The 18,219-nt window shown below is 21.8% G+C and overlaps 1 long non-coding RNA gene across 1 annotated transcript; it reads left to right on the top strand.

Annotated features, from left to right (window-relative positions):
- The first annotated feature begins 436 nt into the window (after window positions 1-436).
- On the top strand, window positions 437-16,468 carry LOC129608505 (uncharacterized). The gene is made up of 2 exons (XR_008696894.1): window positions 437-806; window positions 16,238-16,468. It is a non-coding gene; the product is annotated as an uncharacterized LOC129608505 (long non-coding RNA).
- The last annotated feature ends 1,751 nt before the right edge of the window (window positions 16,469-18,219 follow it).

Genomic DNA, 18,219 nt, shown 5'->3' with positions numbered 1-18,219 from the left:
TTGGTATCTTGGTGTGTAATATAATTTTTTTTTTATTTACATTTTCTATGTACATAATTTTTTCCTTGTTCATTTAAAATAAAAAAAAAATGTATGTTTGTCGGTTTATTATTTATACTTTCTTTTATTTTTTTACTTTACTTTTCTTTTTTTCTGTTTCGTGAGGTTTAAGTACTCGGCTAATGTTGTGAATACTTACAAGTAAACAAAACAGAAAAACAACAGAAAATAAAATTGAAAACACGAAATAAAATTAACGAAATGAAAGAAAACGAATATAAAAGAGGAATGAAAAGGAAATAGAAAAGAAGAAAACAAAAAAAAGAAAAGGAAAGTAAAAAATATTGGAAAAATATAAGTAAATTTTAATATTAAAATAATGTTTTAAAATTATATTCGTTTTTACCATTAGTTGAATACAAGCTTTTGTTGGCAATAGGCGTACGTTTGTTAATCGTTACAAAAAAAAAATAAATAAAAATCTATATTTAAAAAGAAAAAAAAAATAGCAATTTATTTTAAAATTAAAAAAAAATCTCGTAATATTTTTTTCTCTGTGTATTTTTTAATATAAAATTTGTGTGCAATAATTTTCAATACGAAAAATATTTTAAATAAAAGAAAAAATTTATTTATGTTTGTAACATATAGGTTTATATGGAGTGTATATATATATATGATATTATTATGTATGTATATAATTTATAAGTGAATTTAAATTTATTGTTATTTTTAATGAAAATTTGATAATAGCGCATTCTTGTCTTTATTGTTTTGTTCTTATACACTCCGATTATCTTATAAAGGTTTGTTTTTTATTTTTATTGTTTTTAAGTATATAAAAAGAGAGGAAATATTAGAACTGGTTTCTGATTTTATTTTTTCTCATTATATTTTTTAAAAATTTATTTATTTATTTACATTAAAATATAAATATGATAATAAAAATATTTTCAAAGTTATTAAGTATTTTGAGTGTGTTAAAAAATTTTGTAAATTTATTTTTATGCTTAAAAAAGTTTTACACTTGCATTTTTGATTAAAATAAATGAAATTGAAAGGAAAAATTTAAAATTATTATTAAAACAATCAAAATTTTATTTAAAATACAAATTTATAATAAATTTAAAATAAAATTGAAAATGAAAATAAATTAAAAATTATTGAATATTTGAATAAAAAATGTTCTGTTCTATTATTGTTTTTTTCTTGTTAAATTATTTTTTGAATTATTTGAAAATATTAAAATTATTAAAGTAATCAAAGTAAATTATGTAAAATAATAATTAAATATCAAAAATTTTTCAAAATATTAAGCAGTGACATTAAAATGAATATTTTACATATATTAAAGTTATATTATTCAACAAGCTTACATTAAAATTTAAAATAATTTTAAATAAAAATTAAATAATTAAAATATTAGTCTTATTATCAAACATCATTATTATAATAATTTCATTCATAATTATCAAGCTATATGTGCCAATTCTATGAATTATTACAATAAAGTGCATTCCAATTTAATATACATGTAAATTTTACATTAATCAAATTCCGGAAATTCTTATAAATTTGAAATTTAATACCAAAAAATATTTCATATATACCATTATTTAAATGTCATTTCAATAATAATAATTATTTTTAAGTGTAAATTGCGTGCCAATAATTTAAATATATACAATATTGACCATCACAAACAAAAAATATTCTTATACATAATAACCTCATTCTTTTCTCTTATAATATACTTTCATTTAATAATTTAAAGTGTATAAAAGAAAAAAAAAAAATATAAAATAATAATATTAAGTAACAGTTCAATGGCTTTAATTGATTGTTCAATATTTTCAAAATGAAAATAAAAAAAAAATATTATGTGAAAAAAAGCAATAAAAAGAAAAAAAAAAATAATAAATATAAAAAATTTTTTTTAAATATAATTAAATAAAAGCCTCCATAATATTCCATTTGATATTTAAATGAATCTATTCGAAAAAAGTTCACAAATAATTCCGGCATAAATTTATTGAAAATAAAATAAATAAATAATTTATATTACTTTTTTTTTATTACACGCAAATCTAAAATTTATTAAAAAAAAAATAGTAATTTTTTTTGACGGAGAAAATATAAAAAAAGGCACTTAAAATATTTCACAAAAAATAAATAAATAAATAAAACCTAAAAAAAAAAATAAAATTCCAATTAATTTCTAATAAATAATTTTTTTTTGTACATGCATACTTTCAAAATTATATTACGCGAATAATCCTTATATATAGTTGGGCCCTACCATTTTTTATTTAAAATTTTTCGAATATATTTTGAAGTAAGTTATGGAGTTTCAACTACTAACGTACTATGCGGGAGGTCAAATGACCTTGAGGCTTAAAATTTTATTTGCACCTACAACAAGTCCGTGAAAGGCCAAAATGAATTTTGAAAGTCGAATCCTGAAAATTTTTGATATGATACCTGATATATACGATTTGTGAAATTGCGTGCCGAAACACTTTATAAAAAAATTCGGAATCATGGATAATTCTTTTAGCTATATAAAAGTCAAAATACAAATTACTTTAAATTCGTTTTAATTTTCTTAATGTTTATATGAAATTGTATTATATGTACATCATATTGTACTCAATTTAGATTTTTGCGGAATTTTTAAATTTGAGAAATTTATTAATTGAAAAAATCTTCGTATTTCCTAACTTTTATCCTTTTTTAAGACAGACGTATGTCTGAGACACCAGGAATAAATCTCAATGTAAAAAAGAAAAATTTCTATTACAAAAGCTATAATTTTCTCCCAAATTACTTGATAATCCAAAATATTTGATTTATTCTCCCAAAAAAAAGTTCTATTTCAAAATACAACTTTCACAGCAAGTGTAAATATCGAACAATTTTCTTTTAATTAATTTGTTCTTTTAGCACAAACTACTTATACTCGTATCATACAGCTCATTCTTGCTAAAGTTTGTCATGAAATAAATATAGAGTAGTTCCAAAGATGTTGTTCCAAAGATGGGGATGAAAATGTGGTCTACAACATTTAATAAAAAAAAATAATATTTAATAAAAACAAATATTATATAAAATTAAAAAGTTTTCGTAGTATGAAGAGAAAATTCTGAAAATAATTGTTAGACTAAAAATAAATTTACTATAAAAGTAAAATATAAATAAAAACAAGCCTTTAGATAAACGTTTTATACGGAAAAAATATTATTTAATTAGAAAATTCATTTAAAAATTTATTCAAACATATTTAAAACCTCTTTAATCAAATATTTTTTTAATCAAAATTTTTCATTTCACTTTAAAATTTTAATGCATACAATTACATACAATATTTTTTTAATTTTTACTTTTTTTTTATAATATTCATTGGTTACCCCTTATTTTCTGTGGATACGTCACTTTAATATCAACACAAATTCTTTACCACTGAATATTAAATTTTTATATTGATTTTTTAAATAAAATTAAAATGTAAATTTAGCTTATATAATGCCCTTGAACACTAGCTTATTTAAAGTATTGATTTTTAAGGAAAACAGATGGAGGGAATTGAATTTTTCTCAAGGAACAACAACATGCGGATTACCCCGGATAAAATTCTCAATTGTTTCTCAATTTAAATTAATTTTCAATACATTAGATATTTAAATTACATTTGTCACTTATATTTTGCTATATAAAACAATGTTCTTAACTTGTTTTCAAATTCTTATTTTCTTATATTGTTAGACTAACATACTCTGTATATTTAATTTAAATTTATATTGAATTATATTAACTACCGACTTATATTTACTACCGACAGCTGTCTTTGAGTATTTTATATTGTAAGATTTAGCCAGTAAGATTAATATGAGAAAATAAATTTCCAATTGAAATGGCATTTGCAATAGATTTAAAGATTGAATGATAATAGTTTTTTATTTCTTTAAAGTCCAATTAACAGCACCACCGGCATCCATCAAAATACAACCATTAAAAGATTTGCAGTCGTCGTTGACTTGCTAGTCAAAGGCTCTGAAAACATAAATTGGTTTACACGCTCTTGTTTATTTTAACTTATAATCCTAAATGTTCTTCAGGTAACATAAAACATGTACTAGCGCTTTCATATGGTGTTTGTCTGGCTTGGAATTATACTTCGGAAACTTTGAAACATTTTTTAAAGCATCAAGTTGTACTATAACCTTTTGATTCCTCTAACCAATTTGCTTGCATTAAATCATTTATGTGGAATTTCTTTCTTCTATTGGATATCACAATGGATCCAATATTTCCATCAATCTCAACTACCAAAAACTAAGTCCTTTGTCTGTTATGATTAATTCTTCGTTTAATTCTAGTTTTGTCGACTCAATCGAATTTTCGTAATGCCATCCAAATAAGCACATGCATATATCTTAAGCTAAGTAACCTATTTTGGAAAAAAAAGCCATTAGTAGAAAGTCTAATATTAGTTAAATTGTTTAGAAATCTTATTTCATACTTGTTGAAGCATACTTGTTGAGAAACGAATTAGTTTCTCTGCTTGATATAGCAAGTATATTGTGCAGAGAAACTAATTCGTATAACTTAGTAGCTATAATGGGAACGAATACAGGTTAGAAAAATATTCTAACTTTGAAAATTTTATAAGTATTGTATATAATAAGGCGAACGCTATTATTTCTTGACGAAATCCTCAGTAAAAAAAATTAAAAATAAAATTTTTTTCAAAAAATTACAGACAAAAAAATTGAATTATCACATTATAAGAAATTTTTTTTAGATATTTCCTAAAAACAGGAATTTCGCCCTGTAATTCGTATATTTTTTTTCGAATCAATAGGAATCTGATTTAAGAGTCAACTAATAGGTATATATTCTCAAAAAATCTAAGAATAGAATAAAATAGAAAAATTCATGGAATACGTAAAATAATATTTCCTAGAACTATATATTTTAGTGATTTAGAAAGGCTCTCATACTACAAGAAATTCTATAGAAAACATATTCAAGAAAAAGAAAATGAAATTAAAGTTCTACGAAAAAAAATTATTAAAAGTAAAAATAAGTAAAAATTATAAATTTTCTTGAATATATTAGAATTTTTTCATCCTATGATACCAATTGTAATAACATACGTACTTTATTTATAAGCCATAAAAAATATTTTCCTAATATGAATTTTTATGTTTTGTATTCCAATAATTTTCTATTGTTGAAACGCAATATTTTATATTAACTCCGCCAACTTAATAATCATTTCTTAATTTTTAAAAATGTCACTCAACTTTACATTTATTATGATATGACTTTATTCTTGCAAACTGGAACTCTATATAATCCGTTTTTTCTCAAGGAAGCTGTAAATGTTATAGAATATGAATTTTGTATCAGGTCCGGCTAATTCAGCTGATATTTTCCATTTTCACAAGGGGAACTTTGATTTGCTAATGGTATATAAATACATTTTTGCTAAAACATACCGACGGTTGGTTTCGACTGGCTTACTTTCCATCTAAATGTACTGATTCCGATGAAATTTTTTTTTGCTTTTTGAATTTAAGTCAATTTGACCCTTTGGATGACAGCAATTTATTATGTGCAGTTGAATTAGATTATGCATCGAATTTACAATATATTTTCTATATATAAAATTGATAAAATAAAATGTTCAAGTTGATCAAGTTTGTTTCGTGAATTCACTAGTGTTTATCCATTTTTCTTTAAATCCAAAGTATATCATATAATATTTTTAGAAACATCTTTAAAATGGCACCTTATTTCTATAAAAAAAAATTCAAGTTTAAATTTGAAATTTCACATACAATTTTATACAGAAACCATATTACAACTGAAATGATTTCTTTCATATTAAGAAACTGTAATACTGAAAGATGATAACATCATGGTTCATTCCATACTTCCTTCCCAATGCAGATTAAAGTAAAATTTTTTTTAATATTAAAATTCTCAATCGGATTCCATACTTCTTTTTTTTCTAAATGTTAAAATCTTATTAATTAATCTTTAATTTAATTTTATTTACACAATTTTTTTTTGTAAAATTTAACAATTTAAATTCAAAGTAGTTTTAACTTTATTAAGATAATTAAAATAATTTAAGAAAATTTTCTTGAAATTGCATTTAAAAGCGTCAGTATTAAACACTTTATTAAAATATTTGATAATTATCGTAAATCTTTCTTTAATTTACAATAATAAAGTATTGTACATTATTAAATTTTCTATATTAATATCGAATTCTCTATATTTATAGCTGTTATATGTATAGAATACTATTTTTATTATAGTAAGCACAATATGTCCAAGTTGTTATACACACAGATTTTTCTTTCCGATTTTAATTTCCGAAAATAATCAAACAAAAATAAAATTCTTTTGTTTATTTTAATAAGTTTTTTCAATTTATAGATAGCAAAGAAAATTTTTAATTTATTTGCAGATACATATATAACATATGTATGTATCTATGTATTTACATATTATGTTATACATGCATATTAATTACATATATGTATGGTTCAATATTATACGTACTTATTAGTCGGAATAATTGCGATATAATTAATACAAAATTGCTATTAATTTTATATTTTATGAGTTTCTTTTTCTTTTGATTTTTAGAAATTTCTTTATAAAAATTTGTATGTATATGTAACTATATTTTAAATTTGAAATTTGTATATAAATTACTAGGGCAATTTCAAAAATAAAATGTTTTTTTTTTTCTGGAAAAATATGTTTTCAATTATTTCAGAACATAAACATATTGTATTGTATTATTGTACTTCTTTAAAATATTCTTAGAAAAATTATGTTTTTATAGAACAATATTATTATGTATGTGTGACTTAGAATAAAATAATACTGAATTAATTTTATTTGGACTGCAATAATCTTGCAATCTTCTACAAATTGGTAAAAGTAAAAATTACATAAACTAATCAATGTAATGTCTAAATTTTTTTTATTACCTAAACTGCCTGCACATATCTATGAATATAATAATTCAACTCTTCGAGTTCCCTTTCATATTATTTACATGTTAAGAAAAGCTTTATATGTACATAAATTAAATTTTTCTAATTTAAATCTAAAGCTATTTATTGATTAAGAATAAATTTTGAACTTTTTTTTGCTGTACAATTTTGGTGGTAGGTTTTATGTGTTCTACCGTGATACTAAAGCTGTTTGGCGTTTTACAATGGGAATCTGCAAGCTAAATTTTAAATTAAATTATGCCTTATGAATTGTCACTAGATAGTGACAGTCTGTTATCGCTCTTGTAACCTTAAGTTCGTTGGAAATACGTAAGGTTATAACTGGATGTAAATTTCATTTCCAGATCATGATTAATGTCTCGTGGCTTCAATAATCTTCGTTTGTTAATTAGCGTTAGGGTTGCATAAAATTGTGGCTGTGATGTGTTTCTTATCATTACCTATGCGTGAAATAAATTTGTACCAAAAAAAATTATTTATATAATATTTATTCTGATTTTTATACTGGGACTTATGTTGATATAATGTGCTAATAAACTTTGTGTGGATTAGCCTTTTGTTACTGAACATTAATATTTTTCATGTTTTTGATTTCTTGTTCATTGGTAGTAAATTATGCTGTTCTATTTCTTGCAACAGATTTTCACTTAATGCAACTAAGAAACGTTGCCTTATCTTTTCTTTTTCGTACCACATGTCTTATCGTAAACAACTAAATAGTTAATCTCACATCTGAATAGAGCCCGGATTCAATTCGGATTCAAAGTACTCTCTAAAAAAAACATAATGTAATAAATGATTGCAGTATAGATACTTTACCAACCATTGCATTTTCATTCAGCAAATACCAATAATAATTATAATTTTCATTTTAAATTTAACAAGCAATTTTAATCAAATTTCCTTTAGATTATTGTAGGTATGATATAAAATTAAAGGAGTTAAAATGCACCAAGTTCTATTCTAGGAGACACTGAAATGAAAAGAAAATATAAATTGATTAATAAAAAAAAAAGACAATAAATAAAAATTTATAAAACAAAGCATGTCCGGTCCATTATATAATTACCTACTAAACTTTCAATGGAAAATAATAATTATTTTCATTGTAAATTGGAGCAATTTCATTCTCTTTTGTTTTTTAGCTGCACTATATATGTACTTCCAATTACTATATAAAATATACATATATTTTTTAATTATTTTTAGCAAAATTTTAAATGAAAAATTAAAAATATTTTAATTTTATACGAAATGCTGTTACAGTTTCAATGAAGCAGTTTAAACAATATGCAATAAAATAACAAAAATTTTGGAAATTTCGAATTTAATTATTAATAATTCAATTTAAAATTTATAATGTATTTTTCTTTTAATCAAAAATTTTTGTAATTTGACAATATCATCGGAAATTTTTTAAATAAATGTAATAGACAGTGAGCATTTTTGTGAACTTTTTAAATCTTTATATTTAAAAAATTTATTTAACACATTTTCTATATTAAAGATCATATTTTATTCGAATAATATTGAGAAACGGGAGAGAGTGAACAAAATAAAAATTTTTCATTCGCCGGAATGCAAAAATATTATTAATTTGTCAAAAAATATTATTATATTACATTTTATTCAATTTTCTTAAATTCAATTCAATAGTCATTTTAAATTTATTGAGATATAATATATTTCGAAATAATTTTACAAATTAAATTTATGAAAAAGTTAATTAAATAACATGAAATGGAAATTTATGTTCGTATATGCAGTCATCTCTTATTTTATTTTTGTTTTTTAAATTTGCACAATATTAAAATTATAAAAGCAAATATAAAATACAATTTACTTAAATATTGCATATTATTTTATATAAATATTGCATATTAAAGTTTATTATTAAAAAATTTTTATTGGAATGAAATTCTATATACATAATATACACATAATAAATTTGATCTAATTTTTATCGATTATTACATAATTGAGATATGAATTTCTATATTATTTTCAATAAAATTTATTAAATATAATATTAATGATAATAAAATTAAGAATAACAAAAAAAAAATAGAAACTTTATCAGGAATTTTAAATTAAATATATTTTATTTTGAAGAATTTATAATATATGCAAAATAAGATAGACAATAATTAACAATAGTTTTGAAAAATCATTCATGAATAACATAATTAATATTACTGAAATTAAATAAATTATTTAATGATTTGTAGACATTTTTAATTAATAATGTCTTTTACGAACATAAAAAATATATAAAAATGTTATAATTAACTGAGAATTTAACGAGCATCCATTTCCAATTTACAATAATTTTTTGTTATATTAATAATACTAATTATTCATTATACAATTATGTTTCGAATACAGTTAAAAACCGGTTAAGTCGAATTTTGTAATTTTTAACATTGATTCAAAATTCGAATTCTAAGTAACGTATAAAAATATCGTAAACTAAGTTAACTATTCATTAAATAAACATCTTATTGCATACATTTAGGAGGAATATTAGGAAAAATATTATGCACAAAAAATTTCCAATTGTAATTGTAGCAGCAATTTTATTTTAAATACTATAATTAATCTATGAGACGTCTAAAATTTTCTTAACATGCACATTATACTTTGAATTTAAAATAAATACAAACTAAGTTTTTATTTTTAAAATTTAACTTTAAAAAAGCAATAAAAATTTTCTTATTTAAATTTTGAATAATTTAAAAGAAACAAAAAGAAACTAATTGAATTTTCATTTTCATTCAAATCCAGAAAATAAAAATCAAATATTTATACAAAATTTATGTTTTAGAATTTTTATTTAGGTTCAAGGTTCTTTTTAATTTTTTTTATTATTTTTGTTTTAAATATTTCACAGGCAATAATATTTTTATTTTATAAAATATTATTGTATATTGGAATGAAATTATCCTTAAGAATTTTTAATAAAAAAAAATATTGATTCATTTTTGATATTTGCTTTTTCTTTTAATAAAAACAAAACAGCAAAAAAAAAAATGCAAAAGCCTTTTGGAAATTTCAATGTCCTTTAAAATAAAGCAAAAATTACTGCATTAAAGAGGAATATTTTTATTTTTTTTCTGTTTCAAAAATTCGGTTCAAAGATTTTTTTGGAAAAAATAAAATTTATTCGGAATATATTTAAGTCATAATTTACCTAATTGAAAAATTTTCGAAATAATTTTTTATTAATTTATAATTTTGCTTTTATTTTTGAATTTATTGCATTTACAATTAGAAACAATCCTAAACTCTAAATATTGTCGAATGAGTAAAATTCTGCAAACTGTACAAATTGCTCAACAAATTATTTTTTATAAAATTTTAAATTGCATTAATATAAATTTATTTTTTTAATTAAATTTCTAATAATTTTTTAGTTATAATTTAAAGAACAAAAAAAAAAAAGAGAAATTTTGCAAATTCATTTTGCAATTTAACAAAATAATTTTATTTATAAAAACAAAGTGAATTTAATGAAGGCTTAAATTTAAGAATATTTTAAAATAAAGAATATTTCTTACACACATTTTAATAGAGAAACAAAAAGACTTTCATATTGTTTATAAAAAAATGAAATTATCAAATTGTTTGTGTAACAAGAATAATAAAAAAATAATTTTTGCATATTATTAAAGCTCTAAATTCCATAGTTATTGTCAATTTTTCCATATTATACTCAACAGAAATAAAATAAAAATTTTTATATCTGGACTATACACAAAAAAAAAAAATATTGATTTTTTTTTCAATATTTGTTTTTGAATTAAATTATCCTATATTGTAGATTGTTGTCATGAAAAAAAAAATATTTTTTTTATTAAAATATATTTGAGAAAATTTTTAAGAACCTTGTGCTAGAGTCTTAAAAGGGAATATTTTATATATTACAAAAAAATTTGCATATTTTTAGGAAAACAACAATGTATGGATGCTCAAAATTATTGTACATTTGGAATTTTCTTATAATCTACACTTTTTTGAAATATGGTTTTTATTTTTATTCAAAATTCATTTTAAAAATAAAATATTTTTTTCTTCTTTCTTTTGGAAAAAAAAATATTTTTCCAAAAGAATAATTTAGATATGCATTCGTCGTACAAATTTTCAATCGTACCATAAAAGTTAATACAAACATAAAGTCCTGAATAAAGCGAGAATATGTTTTTTTAACAAAAATTTTTTTGTCACAGATGTTAAGGGTCCTACAATCCCCTTTATCGATAAATGATGCAAAAGAAAAGGTTCAATCCATATAAAATTATATAAAACATGAACTTTTATTTTGAAATTTGTAAAATTTTTATATTGAAATGAATGCAATGTTTTTAAAATAAAAATTATGCAGGGTAGAAGTACACTATGTATTTATAAATAGTGTAATTGTTGTTTTACTTAAGGTGTGCTCGAGTATTTTTGCATTTGCATTTGTAAAAGTACGTTGAAATTGTAAAAAATAACATATTTTTTGAAAGTGTGCAAATAGAATGAAAATTTGTTTATTTTTTGCCATTTTGGTAACATATGAAGATAAAATATTTCTTGTTTCTTTAAAGAAAATTTTTTCTATTTATCCCTTTAACTCTTATATGATTATGTATTTAATATGAAAAACAAAATTAAAAAAAAATTATTAAGACGAAACTGTTGGCTCAATTTAAATTGTTAAATTGACTTTTATCGATAAATTTGATTTTTGTTCAAATTATTAATCATATAATATTGAAATTTTTTCAAAAGGATTACATTTTCTTTTTAAATTTAAGGATTAAGGAGAAACGGATAATTGTGTTTTTTGCACATTATTGACTAAAATCCTTTATAAATAGATTGAGCTGAAATCGCGAACCTTATAATGGTGTGTAATCACTGTAAACTCTAAATTGTCTGGGTAAATAGACCAACCTAAGTCGTCTGTCCTTCTTTCCGAGAAAATCATCTTCCGAGTCCGATTTCTGTGAACTTCTTTTTCTATCTGACATTCGCAAAATGTTTATGGAAGGCTATATTCTCAACTTGGCATCAGTGACTTCCATTAATCGCTCCATACATCTACATTTATTATGATTGCTCTAACTCTCTTTCAAATATCTTTGTTTTTTTGGCTTCTTATTTCATTCATACCTCCTATTTCATTCTCTTTCTTTTCACTCTATTCCACTTCAAAGTTAGCAATTCCTTTTCATCAAGGTTGATCAACATCGAACAACAACTCTCATATTATTAAATGTACCTAAAATAAAAAATGTTCTTAATTTAAAAACGCTATATGAAAAAATCTTAAAAATTTTTAATGTATTTTTATTTATATTATTGTAACATAACACTGTCTTTTTATTTTTAAGTAATCCAAAAGTACCACAAGGTACTTTCAGTGCGTCTTTATATTTAATTTTAATTTTAAAGTACGTCCCATTAAAACAAAATTACAATTTAATTATAAGCGTATTTTTTAGAATTATTTTTATAATATTTTCTTACAAGATCTCTTCATCATACGCATCCTTGATACCAAAGAAAAACTCACTGATCCTTTAGAGAATTAAGTTATATAAAGATATAATATGAAGTGTATACCTTGTATAATAAGAACTTAATTATTATTCACTTGCAATATTTTAATATACTAGAAATTTGTATATGTATATAGCTATATATATGCATCAAGGTTCAAATATTTTTGTCCTTTTTCATATTTTTATTTTGTAAAACCTTTTTGTAGAAAAGAACATTTTTATTCATCTTGTATACTACTATAATTTTTCTATAAATCTTTATACAAAATAGATTTTCTTTTGCTTTTCTACAAAAAAAAAAAAAAATTTCTTAACATGTTGTTGACAACCAAGAATATTATGGCAAAGGAAGGAAAAGAAGAATAAATAGAACAAAATATAAAAACGACATCCTTTTCTTGCTCAAATGTATATTATAGTTTTCTCTAATTCCTTTTAATATTAGATTATTCAATATTTTTTAAATTGAAATCCTTTTTTTCTTTTTTTAAATAATATACGCTCTGTATATCCGTTCCTCTTCTTCAAAAAACCCAAATAAAATGAATATATAAATAATAATGATTACTCTTAAGGATCAAACCATTGAATTAAAAAAAGAGAGAAGGAGAGAAAAGAAAAACAAAAATACCATGCAAACATTGAATATGAATTTTGAAATTTCTTTATTTTTATTATAGCACATTTCTAACAATATTGAAAAAAGGAACATTTTATTAGTTTATAGCCCGGGAGTCTAAAATTTTAAATTCAAATGGGTCTTACAGTGGAATATATGGACATTACAGTGGAATCTATACGCATTATATTCATTTAAATGTTACGGCCCAACATTCTAAAAAGGTCATATTTCAACAATGCATTCTTAATTGCGCAAACGCTTCTTCAATTTTCACTTCTCTTCTATTGCAAAACGGCATAGATAACCATTGTAAAACGGCATAGACAATGATGAAAAGCTTGCTGAAACTTTCCACTATCTCGAAACGGTTTTTTCATTTTTATATTTTTAACATAATTTTTCTCTAAAATGGTAAACTACAGGATTTGGAAATTTTTGGAATTATTAATCTGAAAATTAACAAAATTTTTATTTTCGGCTATTAATTTTTTTTTTTTTGGTCTCTATATTTAATCAAATTTCTACGAAATCAAAAAAGTTAAGGACTCACAAAATACAATTAAATGTTTGATATGATCTCATTAATTGTGTCGGTTCAGTTTTTTTAGAACTAATTTTTTTTAGTTTACCCTAAAAGTATGCAATGCTTTTGATATATTATAGAAACTAAGAGTACAATGTGAAATCTTATTTTCTTGGAAATGTGCTACTTTACAAAGTTTTGGTCTAATTCCAAATTCTTTACTATAATTATGTCTATAGTATTTTCAAATGATCTTTAAAATCCTTGCTCAAAAAAAAAAGAGAAAATAAGAAAATTAAATTTGAATTTTTGTTTTTTTTTTTTTTTGTTCTCTCTTTTATAATTTTCTTGACATTTAATTCTGTCACGTTCCTCATAATTCTGTACTGATAAATTTTAATTTTCTCTTTGATAGATTCATTTCAGCTCCTATATTCTTGAAATTTTTTTTTGTAATATTTTTGGAATCTTTTTAAAAATTATTATTATAGTATATAGAGGGCAGGCAATTATATATGTATATGTATTTAAACGAGCACATGTACACAATTATGTATATTTACATTTAATGATTCAGTTTAATTCATTTGGATTTTCAATAATTTGCTAGGAAAAAGTTTATTATTATTGTTCCGTTTAAAAATTTTAAAATTACATTTTTATAATAAGTTGTTTTAAAATTGTAATTAACCGGATGTATACATGGGCGTTTATTTAATATGCAGAAACACTGAAACAAAAAAAAATATATTTCATTACGAGGGTTTAACATAAATTACAGGTTTGGGAGATAGTAAGTTGATTTCTGATAAATTTGTAGGATTCATATTTCGAATATGGAAACGCGTTTAGTACTTTGTTCAGACACATTTTAAAAACTGAGATCTGTGTTAAATTATCAATGTTATGATAAAAGATTCTCTAGGGTTCATGGAACAAAAATTTTGTATTGACGAGAGCATAATACCCATGTATCTGTTCTGAATCCAACTTTCATTTTAAAATTCTTTCTGTAATTATTTATGAGAAGTTTTTTTTGTGTAATTACCAAAATTTTCAACATTAAACATTTATTTTTTATTAAAACTAAATTCAAAAAATTAAACACAAAAAAATTCTTAATAAAACTTTCAGCGCCACCTCTTTTAATCGTCTATATTTTAGATATTTTATGTACTCGAAACACGTTTCTCCTAATAATCTTTTATGTATACTCTTTTCATCTATCTCTCATTGATTATGAGTATAATGTTCTCTCTCATCTCTGAAATAATTTCACACTCATAGCTGACATCAAAGCCTATTGACTTTTTATTCTACATGCGGTTTATTCTACAAATTTGACTGAGTAATTACAAAAAAAAAAAAAAAAAAAAATAAAAAAAAAATTCTTTTTATATTTAAGAACTAAATAAGATGCCCTCGCATAAAGAGTGCCTGTCTATATATTTTTAATTTATTTTTCTCTTTTTTGTTTAAAATTTTTGTAAGTGGTTCTTCTAGATTCCTTTTTTCATTATATATCAGGGCTGGCCAAATAACGGCTCTTCCATTTTTTGAATACGACTTAGGCCAAGTTTCATTTTCAAAAATATTGATTTTTGCAGGTACTAATATGAAAAATTTCTCATCCAATCTCATCTATTGAATTGCGAACTAATTTTCAATATTATTCACTAATAAATAAACACCTAACGGAACTTATTTTGTAAAGTCTTAGCAAGTCAATCAGATTTTAAAAAATATGCGGCAAACATTCAGGTTCTTCAATTTTCTTTTCATCAAATTGAATTTTTGACACTCGTCAAGATGAAATCTGTATACCCCTGTTATATACATTTGTACAGTTAGGAAAGTGCACGAACAATGTACACAAATGTATATATAGAAGAGTAAAGAATGTGTTGAAAATTTAATTATTAAATTTTTTAAAGCCAAAAAGGAAAATAAGAGGAAACACTTTAGATTTTTCTTTTTTTTCTCTTTTACTTTTTGTTTTCATTCACTTTTTTTTTTTATTGTCCTGTGTATTATTCTGTATTTTATTGTATGTGTGAAAGAATTTTGGTTTAGAGTCAAAAAGTAATTTTTGTTTTTATTTTAAATAAAAACTTTTTCATCACATTCATTTTTTTTTGTTGTTTCAACTTCCTTTTGTATTGTTTCAAGTTTAATTTCAGTTTTTTTCTTTTTATACAGAGGCACAGCAGCTTCTTATGATTTTCAGTTATTTTAATGTTCAATTATACTGCAGTCACCATACACACACATACATATACAATATAACCAACATCAAGTTCATTTCTGTTTTTTATTTTAAGAATTTTATTAGAGGAAATTTTTTAACGTATATTGTCTTTTTCTCGTTACATCTACTCAGTCGTACATAAATTAATGTACTACTTGTATATTAAAAAAAAATAATATTAAAAAAAAATTTCTATGTATGTATGTAATTGTTTTTCATTATTTTTTATATGTATTCGTATTTCAATGTAATAAGAAGTTATAATAACATACACAGAAAAAAAATAAAAATTATTTCATAACTACAAAAGCTTAAAGAAGAAGTAAAATATTAAAAATAATAACAATAATAATAAAAGTAATAAAGGAAAAAAATAGAAAACATCAAGATCAACTCTTAAATACCAATAACAACAACAAATGTACCAAACTTGTACTATTAGCCAAAGGATAAATTTTTAAAGCTCAAAATACAAAATTATGTAAGTAACAATAATTATAAAGAACTTTAAAAATAAAGAAATTTAAATAATTTGAAATTAAAATTTAATATTTTTTTTTAAAACAAGAATATATGCTTTACATAACAAACATTTTGTCTTTAAAAGAAATTTTGCTCAAAAATCTTCCTAATTTTCAGTGTTTGAACATTTCTAATTTTCATTATTTATTGACCATTACCAACACAAAAGTACTAAGTAACAAAAGTAAAAAGTAACTGCACATAGAACGCAAGATCCCAGTTGACTGTGGTACACCACTTCTGGTGTTTCTAAAAATATTAAAATTATTCTAAAAAAAAAATTTTTCAACTCACTAAAATTATTTCGAACTAATGCTCTTTCCGTAATAAAGATTTTAAAAACGTTCAAAATTTAATTTTTATACGCATAAAAATACCATTACTGCCAGCTACCGAAAAGTAGATGTACTCGTATTACAGCATCAACAGTAGCATTTTTTAGAATAGAAAAAAAATTTCATTTTTCTTGATTATTTATTGATTTATTTTTAACAAATAATGTGTTTGATTTTTTATGAAACAGAAAATTTCAATATGTTAAAGGACAATTAATACTCCCTGTTTAGATGTATACGGATTATGGTTCTCTATCAAATAAATTTTATTTTTGTGTAACAAAGAGTATGGGGAGAAGCATAAAAGAAGAGCTGCGTAAACGACCAATGCACGCACAAGTAAACAGATCTATAATAACTCAATTAAGTTAAAATTATGTTTAAAAACGGAAAACTTCCAAACTAAAAAACAGTAATTAGTAATATTTTAAAATTTTTGATAAATATGGAAATTTGAGTTCGACATAAAAATATTCACCGCTTACAATTAATGTCTTGATTTTCAACCAAAAAAAAATTTAGAGCAAGGTTCAATTCTATGAATCGTTTGTATGTCATCTAACAATATAGAAAAAAACATGTTTATTTTATAACATTCCAATTCCTATTTAGTCATAACAATAATTCTGGCTGAATTTCATAACAAAATCATATAACTTAATGCTAAAACAGAAAATTAGATACAAAATCTTAATTATGCTATTGAAATTGTTATAAAATGAATTTTGAAACAATTTATGTTTTCACTTATACTGTAATAGTTTCTATAATTAATCCCCCATAGTTAATCCCAATTATTCTAATAAATTATGTATTGACGTGTGAAATTTTTTTCATTTTAATTAAATCAAATAATGTAATCAATAAGATGCATAAAATTGCAAATAAATTTAATCTACTTTTTCATTTTATAAATTGCTCGTACAAGTGCAATGAGAAAAGAAAATTTTTCATTCACATTGTGATTGGCTATAGGAATTGAATAGAATACAATTATTGACCACTCGCTGTTAATATTATTAATATAAAGGAAGAATAGTTTCTATACTTTATTATCAACTCCTGCTTAAAAATGAAAGTATAATAAAATTTAAATTTTAAAATACAGAAAATATTTTCTTCAATACTTAACAGAAACAGAAAATATTTTAATTAAATGCAAAATTTGCAACAAAAAATTCAATTTAATTGATGATTGAACGTTGTATATAAAATATTTTTGATTAAAGAATGAATTTTAGTTTTAAAATATTTTAATTTAATTTATTTAATTGCTCAAGTATGTATATATGTACGTAAAACGAGTATTATATAATTTTTATAGTCAATTATTTTTGCTTTTGGCTTTCAAAAATAGTTTAATAAAAAATTTTTTCTATT

The sequence above is a fragment of the Condylostylus longicornis genome, unplaced genomic scaffold (genome assembly GCF_029603195.1).
Source record: "Condylostylus longicornis isolate FDR11 unplaced genomic scaffold, ASM2960319v2 ptg000031l, whole genome shotgun sequence".
NCBI classification, from domain to species: domain Eukaryota; kingdom Metazoa; phylum Arthropoda; class Insecta; order Diptera; family Dolichopodidae; genus Condylostylus; species Condylostylus longicornis.
This window is presented reverse-complemented; position numbering and strand designations above follow the sequence as displayed.